At 36.9% G+C, this 13623-nt stretch overlaps 1 long non-coding RNA gene across 1 annotated transcript in view; it reads right to left on the bottom strand.

Annotated features, from left to right (window-relative positions):
* Positions 1 to 13623, bottom strand: part of LOC307192879 — a 229727-nt gene that overhangs the window by 187674 nt on the left and 28430 nt on the right. The window contains exon 2 of the long non-coding RNA XR_013830194.1: positions 8607 to 8676. This is a non-coding gene — a long non-coding RNA (uncharacterized lncRNA). The remainder of the gene's footprint in view (positions 1 to 8606; positions 8677 to 13623) is intronic.

Consider the following 13623-nt stretch of genomic DNA (forward strand, 5'->3'; position numbering starts at 1 on the left):
CTAATTGGACAATTTTAGTTTTAGATGACTTTGAGTCTCCAAAAGAAAATGTCAGTTGTATATATATAGGTCCAGGAATCAGAGGATATCTGGGCTGGAGCTGTATATTTGTAAGTCACCTATAAATATGTTGCAATTCAAACCACAGATATGCTTGAAATCAATAAAAAAGAAAATATACAGTAAGAATAAGTGAATCCCTAGGATCAGCATTTTATGTCCAAGGTAGATGAGGTTGATCCTGAAAAGAAGATATAAACGAGAAGCAGAAAAGCAGGAAGTAAAACTTCGTGACAGTAAGGGAAGAAAAAAATTTTTTAAATAGTCAAAACTTTGAATGCAGCTGGGGGGACTTGTACAAAAATGACTGGAAATCTCTCTTACATTCTGTGAACAGGAGATCAGTATTAACTTTAATGAAAATTATTTCAATGGTTTAATAAAATTTCAATAAAATAGATAAATCCATACTGGAATAAAATGAGGAAGTAGAGATAATGACAAAGAAAATTTCTTCAAGAAGTTTGGCTATGAAGTGGAGAAAATAGAGAAGTTAATGGAAGGAGACGAGATGCCTAGAGATTGTTACTGTTGATGTGTTATGAAGGAGACATGAGCACATTTAAAAGCCAACAGGAAAATTCCAGTTAAGAGAGAGAGAAGAGGGAATCTGAATGCATAAGAGAGAGATGGCAGGCTTATAACTTAAGATTCCTGAGGATGAACTCAACAGCACAGATGAAGAAATTAGCCTCAGGTAGGAGGAATGACTGTTTTACATTTCAGCAAGAAGGAAATGAAATAATAAAACTTGTTCATAGATAACTCTTATAACCATTTGTAAACATATAAAACATTAAAATTCCTCCATCTGGGTTGCTCTAAGTATAAAACTATCTTGACAAATTTTTTAAAAATTGGTTTTGAAAATAGTTCAATGAAGCCTGAGATCTATAGCAGAAGTACAAGTTTGAGAGTGTTAATCTGTAATCATCTCTGCCTTCAACAAAAATACAGGAAATGAAACTCAAGACATTCATGTATTCACAGAAAATTGGGACATAGCTGGGTAAACAGAGCAATTTAATTAGCATGATCCTTTAGGTAGGGGTAAACGGTCTCCTTGCATCAGGTTAATGAACTCTTCCAGGGCACTGAATAGAACCATGGTGCCTTCAAAGGACTCACTGACCTCACTGGGATGAGCACATTTTCTATCAGAGTTCTTTATTTACCAATCTTTACACTCTGTGGGAGAAGGCCACATGTTTATGAGATATTAGTTTCCCGTAGGTAAAGGAAGTGCTTTCACAGGTTTCATCCTGACACACACAACAAACATGAAAATTTCTGATAGAATTGTTTTTCTTCCTATCCATAAATAAAGTGGTTCTGCATAGCACTGTTTAATTTCATCAGTGTAGCACAGATATAAAATAACAATAATTTCTTATACTAGATGACATCTTTGAACTACAGCTAGATATTATTCAGTATTGAAGATGTATGGCTGAAGTCAGAGTAGGGATGAGCCAGTGGCTGGTGAGCTTTTCATCGGTACAGTTGCTGCATCTTCTCTGGAGGTGAGACATGGCAGTGCTTATTTGACACCCCCCTGAGCATTCACACAGATAATAAGCAGTTATGAGTCCTCAGTGTACACTAAGCAAATATTACTCTGGGCCATGATGAAGGAAGACAAGAAAAACAAAAAACATAACTAAATACCTGATCATTTATGTTAATTGTAATAACACAAGCATCTGGTTTTATTGGAAATGTTCCCTCTGCTTTCTAGGGCGAAGCCAAGATGGAAGGAAAAGAGAAAAAGTCCACTTTAAGTCTTTTCCCCTTAATTTACTTAACAATTATCCATTACTCTCTCACTTTTCTATATGCCTTGTGAGCATAGGGGTTATCTTCCCCAGCCTTGTAAATTAGATAGAGTGCCACCCTCTGGCAGGCAGGGCAGATATACTTGCAGCCCCTTATAAAACATTCAGATTTCTTGAGTTTGGGGTTCCTCAGCTGTGCCACAAACCCACCATGCGTGCAAGGTCCACCAGGGCCCTTCAATGTTACCCCTGTAGGATCTGGGAGGCAAGGGAGATTGGCACGAACATGATACCCAAGTGGCTTGCTGTGCCACAAATCATAAAGTCCTTTGTTTCTGATCCAGGAGTCTCATGACTTGTGCCAGCATCCATGAAACCATGGCAGGCTAACTGGATAGTTTGCAAAAATCTCTTGAGACATCACAGTTCTCCATAGTCTTTTCCCCTTAATTTCTTTATATGGTATAAATATATATATATATATATATATATATATATATATATATATACACACACACACACACACACACACATATATTTTTTTCCCCTGCTTAGGAGTAACCCTATAAATCATTCAGAGTTTCTGCCTCTCAGAGGAAAGTTGTATAAACAATTTGATAGAACAGGCCTATGGCAGAACCCAGATGATCTTGACCCCCTCTGGGTGTGAAATATATCTTCAAGATGCCATCATGTTTGAGGCCACAACTGGGAAAATATAGAAATAAGAAATCCTGAAAAATTAAAACTATAAATATTTCGTATTATGTTCAACGTTTAACATTAATCTTCTGGAACTTTGTTTAGTAATCAGCTCAGTATTCTGTCTTGTTGGTTTACATTAGCATATAAATAGAGATATAGCTAAATATTAATAACATGTCTTAATCTTACTTTACCTTTGTGTCTTTTGTGTGTGCTCACTTGACCTAAAACCTTAAAGAAGAAACTGTGACAAAGTTTCATCTATCATTCTTGACTAGCATGGTCAATTGCCAAAGACTTTGGGTCACAAGTAAAAAAAAAAAGCCAAATTGACTGCATTTTTTCTCACTGCTTAACAAGTGTCAGACAATGGAGAAATTTGCTTTGGATGAGGCACGAACATTCCTCCTTCCATTCCCAGTCCCACTGCGCTCCATCTGCAGTTCTTCAGCTGACCACTAACTGATGTCAATGTGAAAATTCTCAGACAGAAGACAAGAACTATGTCACGGGTTTTTTGGTTCTTCAAGCTTGTGATTAGGACCAGAGCCAGCAATTACATAGACTTATGCCTATTCTCCTCTTGAATACAGAGAAAGCAAAATCTCCTTGGGGTGGCAAGAATAACTACTCTATTCCTCACACAGTATGACTAAGGCTCACCAGCTTGTAAAAAAGGCATGGTCCAGGGCATGTCGGGCAAAGAAGAATGGTACGTTATTTTTCTGTCTGTTCTCTATATTCTTCCATAACTGGACAAGTCTCAAGCTTACAAGTAGCTGGGCACATGGAGAGAACTGATATACAGGAACCAATACAGCCCCATCAGAGCAAAGCAGCACCATCAGTGATTTAACTGACACATATTTATTGTCTGCGATGTGACTGCACTGTTGTAATATCTACACTGTTGTTGTAGGTTCTGGGGGAAAACTAACACAGATCTTGCTCTCCTTAAATCTCTGGTCAAATGGAGATGACAGCTATTGAGCATCTAACATGTGTCATTGAAGTTTAAAAGAAAACAAAAGCAAGCTGACCTAGTCTGAGGGTAAGTATGGCTCAATGAACAGTTCCTAGAATAAGTGACATATAAACCGAGAACTAAAATAAGAAGAGGCATTAAACTAGGAAACAAAATGGGAGGAAAATAAGGAGAGGTATGATGCAAAAACACTGAGGCAAAAGGTCTGATGTGAGTGAATTATATGAATAGAAGAGGAGAATCATTTATGAGACTGAAGAAGTATACAGGGGTTGGATAAAGAACCTTGTAGGTTTTAGTGATAATTGTTTCAGGACAACAGAAATTCTTTTCCATACAGTGTGTGTTTACAAAAATAACTATTGCCATAGTGTAAATTATAGATTGAGGAGATCAAGGGTAGGTGTGGGGAGATCAATTTTGTACTAGACAAGGAAACAGTTGATGTTGGGCTGAACCATAAAGGAGATGATGAAGAGAATTACAAGTGGACAGATTCTAGAATTATTTAAAGGCTAGAATTAATATCTTTTGGTAATTAATTGAGCATGGGAGAAGAGGGAGGGGAAGAGTTACACAGGATTCCCAAGTTTCTGTCCAAAGCAGTCAACAGGGTAGACGATAGTTCTACTTTCTGTGTAGAGAACATGAAAAGCAGATCAGGACTGGAAGAAAACATGAGTTCTGTTTTTGACACCCTGGTCTTGAGGCGTCCATCTATGTGAGTCTGGAGCTAATGACAGAAGTCATGTGTTGGGGATAAAAATTTTGGTTTTGGCAACATTTAGGTATTAAAGTCTTGAGAATGGTCAGGAGGATATTACAGGACAAGAAGTAAAGAGCTTAGGTCAGGGTCTGGAGGAAAACATAAGTTTAACAAATAAAAAGAAAACATGAGAAATAACTGACAAAGGGGACTGGAAAGTGGCCAGAGAAAACCAGAAGAATATGTTGGCATGGGAGCTAAGGGGGAGAGTGTTTCAAGAAGAAGGTAATTAACAGTGGAGAATGGTGCTTAGTTGTTATGATAAAGCCTAAGAAACGTGGATTTACTAATAAAGAGGACATTCATATTTCAATATAAAAACCAGAGAAGAGATAAAAGCTTGTAAAAGAATAGTCAAGAGGCAAATCCAGAACTTGAGAAAGATAACAAGATATCATTGAAAATAAAGATAGAGCAAAATCTATAAGAATATTGAATAGCTATGTTGTACACCCGAAACTAGTATAATACTGTAAATTAACTACACTTCAATTAAAAAAATAAAGATAGATTACAAAGGAGTATGGTTGAAGGCAAAGGCAGAAAAATAAAGAAGTCAGAAACTCACTAATCTGGAATCCAGGAACTATTTATGGAGAACACACCTAGTGACTTTCAAAATCCCTTCCTTTATATTTACCTATAACAACTTCTAAATGTTAGAATACTATTTTTTAATTATTGGTTACTGGAATAACACATTTTCCTTGTGAAATAACTTGGACATATAGAAAAGTAGAAAAATAATCCATTTCTTAAAACTAAAAGAAAAACAATATTGAAAGTCTTTTTTCATCAGAATTTTAAAATAAGTTATCGTTGTATGCATATTATTTTGAAATGTATTTTCTTGTATGTTACAATCTAATTAATTATATTTTATTTTAGATTACGTTTGGTTAGATCATTACATCTAAAATGTTTTTGTTTTTGTTTTTTGCGGTACGCGGGCCTCTCACTGTTGTGGCCTCTCCCGTTGCGGAGCACAAGCTCCGGACGCACAGGCTCAGCGGCCATGGCTCACGGGCCCAGCCGCTCCGCGGCATGTGGGATCTTCCCGGACCGGGGCACGAACCCGTGTCCCTTGCATCGGCAGGCGGACTCTCAACCACTGCGCCACCAGGGAAGCCCGAAGGTTTCCAATTTTTTAACCTTCATTTTATTGTTTTCAAATAGATGCTTCAAATGAATAACCCATTATTCCAGAATTATTTGAAGTAATTATTAAATTAAATATTTGAGCGTACACTATCTCTATCCATTGTATTGTTATCCACTTCTGTTATGGAAAAATACAAAAGTGTTGCTGTTTTCTCCTGACCTATATTTTTCTCCATAATATGGAAAATATAATTGTTAAACACCTGTGTAATAGATAACATCTCTTACCTGATTACAAAGTCTACTTCAATTGTTTTTAATAAATGGAATCATAATTAGATATATAATTTATAAAAATTATTTCAGTAATTAAGGGTTAATAAAATTCATTAGCAAAATATCATGAACAGTGCTGAATGCTATATATAAAAGTTAAGAGAGTAAATCCTGAGTTCTCATCACAAGAAAAAAGTTTTTTCTATTTCTTTCATTTTGTGTCTCTATGAGAGGATGAATATTCACTGAACTTATTGTGATAATCATTTCATGATGTCACAATGATATAGTAGATCATTATGTTATAACCTTAAACTTATACAGTGCTGTACATCAATTATATCTCAATAAAACTGGAAGAAAAAATTTCATGAGCAAGTGATTTGACATATGAAGTCATTTCTTTTATATACTTTATATGTAACAAACAAATACTGAACATAGCTCATTGGTTTAAATTGCTCAAAATATCACCTCTCAATGTGAACAATTGAACCTGGACAAAACAGGCCTATTGCAAACCCCAAGATGAGCTTGGCACCCTCCAGGAGGATCCAAGGCACAAAGTACGGGTTTCAAAAGCAAAGAAAAAAATATAAAGACACATGTAAGGACAGCCTCAGAAACATCAGAGACAAACAAAACCATCTATTTAAAGATGAGCATAAGACTAAAAACCCTGAAGAAGCAAGGCCTCTGCAAATCAAATCAAAGTAGCATCAAAAAGGTCAAAAACATATATTCTGGAGAATTAACAGGGGTTGGAACCAGGGGAATTTGCTCCGAAGGTTAAACCCAAGCACCTGAAGCTCTAATGCTACAGCGTAAACCAGATTAGTTATCCCGTCCACAAACATCATCACTCCTAACCAAGGAATTCTTTCATTGTTATCTTAGCTATTGTAGAAACATCTTCAGCTTTTTCTATTGCACTTGTGTTTTTGTGTTCTTCTGTTATACATCTCTAGGTGAGCTATGATCAAAATAATCTTGAACTCAGGAGTCAGAAAAGCTGAGTTCATAGTCTAACATGGCCAATTACTAGTTCTGAGTAATTACTTCATCTAATCTATGGTTTAATTTATTCATCTGTAAAATGGAGCTAACACACACCGAACACACAGGACCATGCAAATGTCAACAAAATCTAATCTTATAGCCCAGCAATGATTTCCATTATGTTGAAAGTAAAAACTAACAAAACTGAAATTTTAAATTAAACTTTCTATATTATGAAAAAAAAAAACATTATTTCCCATAATTTATAATAGTTAAGACAGCAGATATGCGTATGTACCAGTCAGAGAAGGTGTAATTTTACGTTGTTTTATGATGAGTAAGTAAAAAAGTATAGGTTGACATAATATTGCTTTTGTGTTTAGAATAGTGGGTTATGGATCACTCCCTCACTTAATATACACGTGTTGTTTAAACGTAGGACCATAAGAGTGAATACTTACATGACTTATTCTGATCCCATCTAGGCCAGCCATTAATATATCTGATGCACTCTTTCCCTACATTAGTAGTTTGCTATTGCGTAATAAATTATCACAAACTTAAAACAAGACAAATTTATTATCTCATATTTTCCATGGGTCAGGAGTTCAGGGAGAAGTTAAGTAGGGAGACCTCTGCATAGGGTCTCACCAGGCTGAAATCAAGGTGTCGGCTGGGGCTGTGGTCTCATCTGGAGCTCGAGGGTCTCCTGCAAGCTAAGCTCTCTGGTTGTGGGCAGAATTCAGTTCTTTGAGGCAGGAATGAGGTCCCTGTTTTCCTGCTGCCTGTCAGCTGAGAGCCAGTCTCAGGTCCTAGCCATGTGGCCCCCTCATAACTTGACAGCTCACTTCATGAAAGATGGCAATAGAATCTCTCTCTAGTCAGCTAAGGAGGAGTCTTATATAACAAAATGCAATCATGGGAGCAACTATCCTGTCATATTCATAGGTTCTGCCCACATTCAAGGGCAGGGGGAGGAAATCTTGAGAGCTATTTAAGAATTCTGCCTACCACACTCCTCACCTCTTTATCACATTTTATGGTAATTTACACAATGCGTTGTCCCTAGGACTGTTCAACCTTCTCAAAGTTTAACAAAACAAGAAGACTATGCCAGATAGTCCAGTAGATCAAAAACCCTCCCTGCACTGGAAAAACAAAACATTCTTAATGAAGGCCCATTATGAAGGATTTTTCCTGTGATCAGGAAATGAATCTGTTTCTATTTTCAACTGGCCAGGTTTCAGTGTAAATCAGAAAAGGGCACCCCAGCCAGGACACTTAACCTGGGAATCAGACTGCCACCTCCATTTTGCCCTGTGTTCACTTCCTTGTCTCAGTGTCCTTGTGCAAACAGAATCCACACACCCGTAAGCTCCCTGTCACTGCAGGGAGCTGTGAGCTTGGAGCCAGAAGCACAAGCTCTGCTTCTTCACAGTTACGTGAAGAGATCAGTGAAACTCAGAGGGTCATAGTTAATTTTCTGCAGTTGTACTTTTTTTGCCACCATGTTCTCTTTTACTATGATAGTAGATGAAGCTGTTCTCTTACAATATGTAACAGTTATATATATATATATACACACACACACACACACACATTTTTATTGTTTAAAAACCTATACGTTGTTTACTCACTGTATTGTTTTCTCTTCTCGTTTCTTCTTATTTTTGTGCTCTAATATCTCAGAGATATTAACTACACAAAATGTCCATGAGCCCAGGTAAACTCAACTCACTCACCAGCATCCAATAAAGAGGGGCTCTGCCAGATTCTACTGTACAGTGGACAAGCTAAATGGTCACAAATAGCATCTGGGCACCAACCAGCCATCAAAATCCCCTTTCTCAAAAGCTTGACCTATTGACTTTCAAAGACTAGGACAAGGTCCATTGTGCTTCACAGATCTGGAGACATGATTGGCACAGCACTGCCTTACCTGCTGTATGTTCAGGGGTGCCGCAAGGACATCTTCATAAAGATGTACACAAACGTTGACCACGTAGATTCTGGAAATTAAACATGCACAAATAAATGAAAAATGCAAAAGCTTTCTTCAAAAGAAGGATGATCTGCAAACACATTATAAATTTCATGCGTAGTTACATTTTAACTTGCTGCTTTATATAACCCTCTGCTGAGCACTGCATATGGGACATTTCAAACCAATATCACTGGAAATGTGTTAGAACCATCACCTAGTAATTGTCTTCCCTGGAAGATAATGTTTCATAGTAACTAAACTATGGTTTATAGAGTAGTTATTTTTAGAAAGAATTCAGGAGAGAATTAATGCAGTCACAATAAAAAGAAAAGGCCCAGGAAATGTATACAATGTGTCAAAGAATTAATGCAAGTGTTTCCTGTCTTTGGGGATGAGATGAGGGAGGAGTTTTGTCATTGGCCTTTAGCGTTTATTGCTGAGTAAGTGAAAATAAATGGAAAGTGAGGTTCTTCCAATTTCAAACTGTTACAAATCGGTTACTTCCATGCCCTACAGAGAATTCCTTAAGGCAAGAACCCAGTCACAAATCGGTACACATCAGCATTTTGCATAAAAGGAAAACATCCATATCTGACTCAAACATTGATGAAATCAATACAGAAACATTTCCAGAGACGTCCTGCTGGGTTTTTTTTAATGCATTTACAGCTAGTATATCGTGCAAAAGTCTTCTGACTCTTTAATAAATCAACTTTAGATCCATAATCCCTAAACTTCCATAATTTTCTTTAACATTGCCTAGAGAGCACCCTGCAGACATTAAGCTGCATTTTCCCCTACTGTTTCTATCCTTATTAAATGGTTTATCTCTCTGCTGTTTTTTTTGATCCGTTTGAATACAAGGGTTAAATTCACATTTTATAGTCTTTCTACCACAGCCTCCTCCAAAGCCTGCAGAATATCATAAAAAGAGCATCTGACCAACTCCAGAGCCAAAATGCTGTCCTCAGCTCTCTGGCTGAGCCTAAACCTCTCTGTCAATAAAATTATGCTCATGCACGTAATTGCATTTGATTTTATTTACCACTGAATGTCTGAACTACTGGCACGAATCAAATGATTATTTTAGATACTCCAAAAAGCATACTTGAGAAGGATTTTACAAGTATATTACATAAAGACAGCATTTAAATAACTTCAGGAAATTTTGAATATTATTTCGAATTTTATCAATGCAGAAATTTATTGCCCTAAATGTCATTTTAAAAGGTAGATTTGATGTTTTTAACAAAACGGGAACTTTATGCGATTGGCTCAACAAATGAAGATGTTATTACTGGACAAGAAGAAGGAAATATTTTCTTCTTAGTCATTCAGCAGCCATAAGAAACCAATCAGCATGGTTTAAGTTAGAGTCCTCAGATTTTAGATTAGACTCCCTTACTATACAGTACCAACTCTATTGTAAATGCTGATCATATTCTGTTTGTATTAAAGATATCCATGTAATTTTGATTGTGCCTCAGTTTTCTCACCTGTAAATTGGGAACAATACTGGTTGTTTTAAGGGCATATATGAATTAATGTTTAAAAACAAGCTTCAGTCAATACCTGTCATATAGTAACTGCTCAATATATTTAGCTGTTAATATTACTAGTGCCTAATCAGGTTGTACAGTCCTTAAGGGTTTAAACTTTTTTTTTAATAGATCTTTATTAGAGTATATTTGATTCATAATACTGTGTTTCTTTTGCACAACAAAGCGAATCAGACATATGTATACACATGTCCCCATATCCCCTCCCTCTTGAGCCTCTCTCCCAGCCTCCCTATCCCACCCCTCTAGGTCATTACAAAGCACCAAGCCGATCTCCCTGTGCTATGCGGCTGCTTCCCACCAGCCAACTTTTTTACATTCAGTAGTGTACATATGTCGATGCTACTCTCACTTCGCCCCAGCTTCGCCCTCCCACCCCATGTCATCAAGTCCATTCTCTACGTCTACCTCTTTATTCCTGCCCTGCAACTAGGTTCATCAGTACCATTTTTCTTTTTTTTCAGATTCCATACATAGGCGTTAGCATACAGCATTTGTTTTTCTCTTTCTGACTTACTTCACTCTGTATGACAGACTCTAGGTCCATCCACCTCACTACAAATAACTCAATTGCATTTCTTTTTAGGGCTGAGTAATATTCCATTGTATATATGTGCCACATCTTCTTTATCCATGCATCTGTCGATGGACATTTAGGTTGCTTCCATGTCCTGGCTATTGTAAATAGTTCTGTAATGAACATTGTGGTGCATGTCTCTTTGAATTATGGTTTTTCTCAGGGTACATGTCCAGTAGTGGGATTGCTGGGTCATATGGTAGTTCTATTTTTACTTTTTTAAGGAACCTCCATACTGTTCTCCATAGTGGTTGTATCAATTTACATTCCCACCAACACTGTAGGAGGGTTCCCTTTTCACCACACCCTTTCCAGCATTTATTGTTTCTAGCTTTTTTGATAATGGCCATTCTGACTGGCGTGAGGTGATGCCTCATTGTAGTTTTGATTTGCATTTCTCTAATAATTAGTGATGTTGAGCATCTTTTCATGTGCCTCTTGGCCATCTGTATGTCTTCCTTAGTGAAATGTCTATTTAGGTCTTCTGCCCATTTTTTAACTGGATTGTTTGTTTTTTTGATATTGAGCTCCATGAGCTGTTCGTATATTTTGGAAATTAATCCTTTGTCTGTTGTTTCATTTGCAAATATTTTCTCCCATTCTGAGGGTTGTCTTTTTGTCTTGTTTATGGTTTCCTTTGCTGTGCAAAAGCTTTTAAGTTTAATTAAGTCCCACTTGTTTATTTTTTTTTATTTCCATTACTCTAGGTGGGTCAAAAAAGATCTTGCTGTGGTTTATGTCAAAGAGTGTTTCTCCTATGTTTTCCTCTAGAAGTTTTATAGTGTCTGGTCTTACATTTAAGTCTTTAATCCATTTGGAGTTTATTTTTGTGTATGGTGTTATGTAGTGTTCTAACTTCATTCTTTTACATGTAGCTATCCAGTTTTCCCAGCACCACTTATTGAAGAGACTGTCTTTTTTCCATTGTATGTTCTTGCCTCCTTGTCGTAAATTAAGTGCCCATATGTGCGTGGGTTTATCTCTGGACTTTCTATTCAGTACCACTGATCTATACTTCTCTTTTTGTGCCAGTACCATACTGTCTTGATTACTGTAGCTTTGTGGTATAGTTTGAAGTCAGGGAGACTGATTCCTCCAGCTCCATTTTTCTTTCTCAAGATTGCTTTGGCTATTCGGGGTCTTTTGTGTTTCCATACAAGATTTTTTTGTTCTAATTCTGTGAAGAATGCCATTGGTAGTTTGATAGGGATTGCACTGAATCCGTAGATTGCTTTGGGTAGTAGAGTCATTTTCACAATATTGATTCTTCCAATCCAAGAACATGGTACATTTCTCCATCTGTTTATGTCATCTTTGATTTCTTTCATCAGTGTTTTTTAGTTTTCTGAGTACAAGTCTTTAACCTCCTTAGGCAGGTTTATTCCCAGATATTTTATTCTTTTTGTTGCAATGGTAAATGGGACTGTTTCTTTAATTTCTCTTTCTGATGTTTTGTTGTTGGTGTATAGGAATGCAGATTTCTATGCATTAATTTTGTATCCTGCAACCTTACCAAGTTCATTGATTAGTTCTAGTAGTTTTCTGGTGGCATCTTTAGGATTTTCTATGTATCATGTCATTGGCAAACAGTGATAGTTTTACTTCTTTTCCAATTTCTATTACTTTTCTTTCTTTTTCTTCTCTGATTGCTGTGGCTAGGATTTCCAAAACTATGTTGAATAAGAGTGGCGAGACTGCACTTCCTGGTCTTTTTCCTGATCTTAGTGGAAATGGTTTCAGTTTTTCACCATTGAGTATGATGCTTGCTGTGAGTTTGTCATATATGGCCTTTATTATGTTGAGGTAGGTTCCCTCTATGCCCACTTTCTGGAGAGTTTTTATCATAAATGGGTGTTGAATCTTGTCAAAAGCTTTTTCTGCATCTACTGAGATGATCATATGGGTTTTCTCCTTCAATTTGTTAATATGGTGCATCACATTGATTGATTTGCATATATTGAAGAATCCTTGCATCCCTGGGATAAATCCCACTTGATCATGGCGTATGATCCTTTTAATGTGCTGTTGGATTCTGTTTGCTAGTATTTTGTTGAGGATTTCTGCATCTATGTTCATCAAAAAAAGTGGTTCTGAAGAACCTAGGGGCAGGACAGGAATGAAGACACGGACATACAGAACGAATTTGAGGGCATGGGGAGGGGGAAGGGTAAGCTGGGACAAAGTGAGAGAGTGGCATGGACATATATACACTACCAAATATAAAACAGATAGCTGGTGGGAAGCAGCCACATAGCACAGGGAGATTAGGTCGGTGCTTTGTGTCCACCTAGAGGGGTGGGATAGGGAGGGTGGGAGGGAGACACAAGAGGGAGGAGATACGGGGATATATGTATATGTATAGCTGATTCACTTTGTTATATAGCAGAGACTAACACATCATTGTAAAGCAATTATACTCCAATAAAGATGTTAAAAAATATACATATCAATTAGGTCTATCTGGTCTATTGTGTCATTTAAAGCTTGTGTTTCCTTATTTATTTTCTGTTTGGATGATCTGTCCATTGGTATAAGCGTGGTGTTAAAGTCCCCTACTATTATCATGTTACTGTCGATTTCTCCTTTCATGGAGAATGGAGATCATTATGTACTGTCCCTCCTTATCTCTTGTAACAGTCTTTATTAAGTCTATTTTATCTGATACGAGTCTTGCTACTCCAACTTTCTTTTGATTTCCATTTGCATGGAATATCTTTTTCCATCCCTTCACTTTCAGTCTGTATGTGTTCCTAGGTCTGAAGTGGGTCTCTTGTAGACAGCATATATATGGGTCATGTTTTTGTATCCATTTAGCCAGTCTGTGTCTTTTGGTAGG

Source organism: Stenella coeruleoalba (assembly GCF_951394435.1).
Source record: "Stenella coeruleoalba genome assembly, chromosome: 10".
NCBI lineage: Eukaryota > Metazoa > Chordata > Mammalia > Artiodactyla > Delphinidae > Stenella > Stenella coeruleoalba.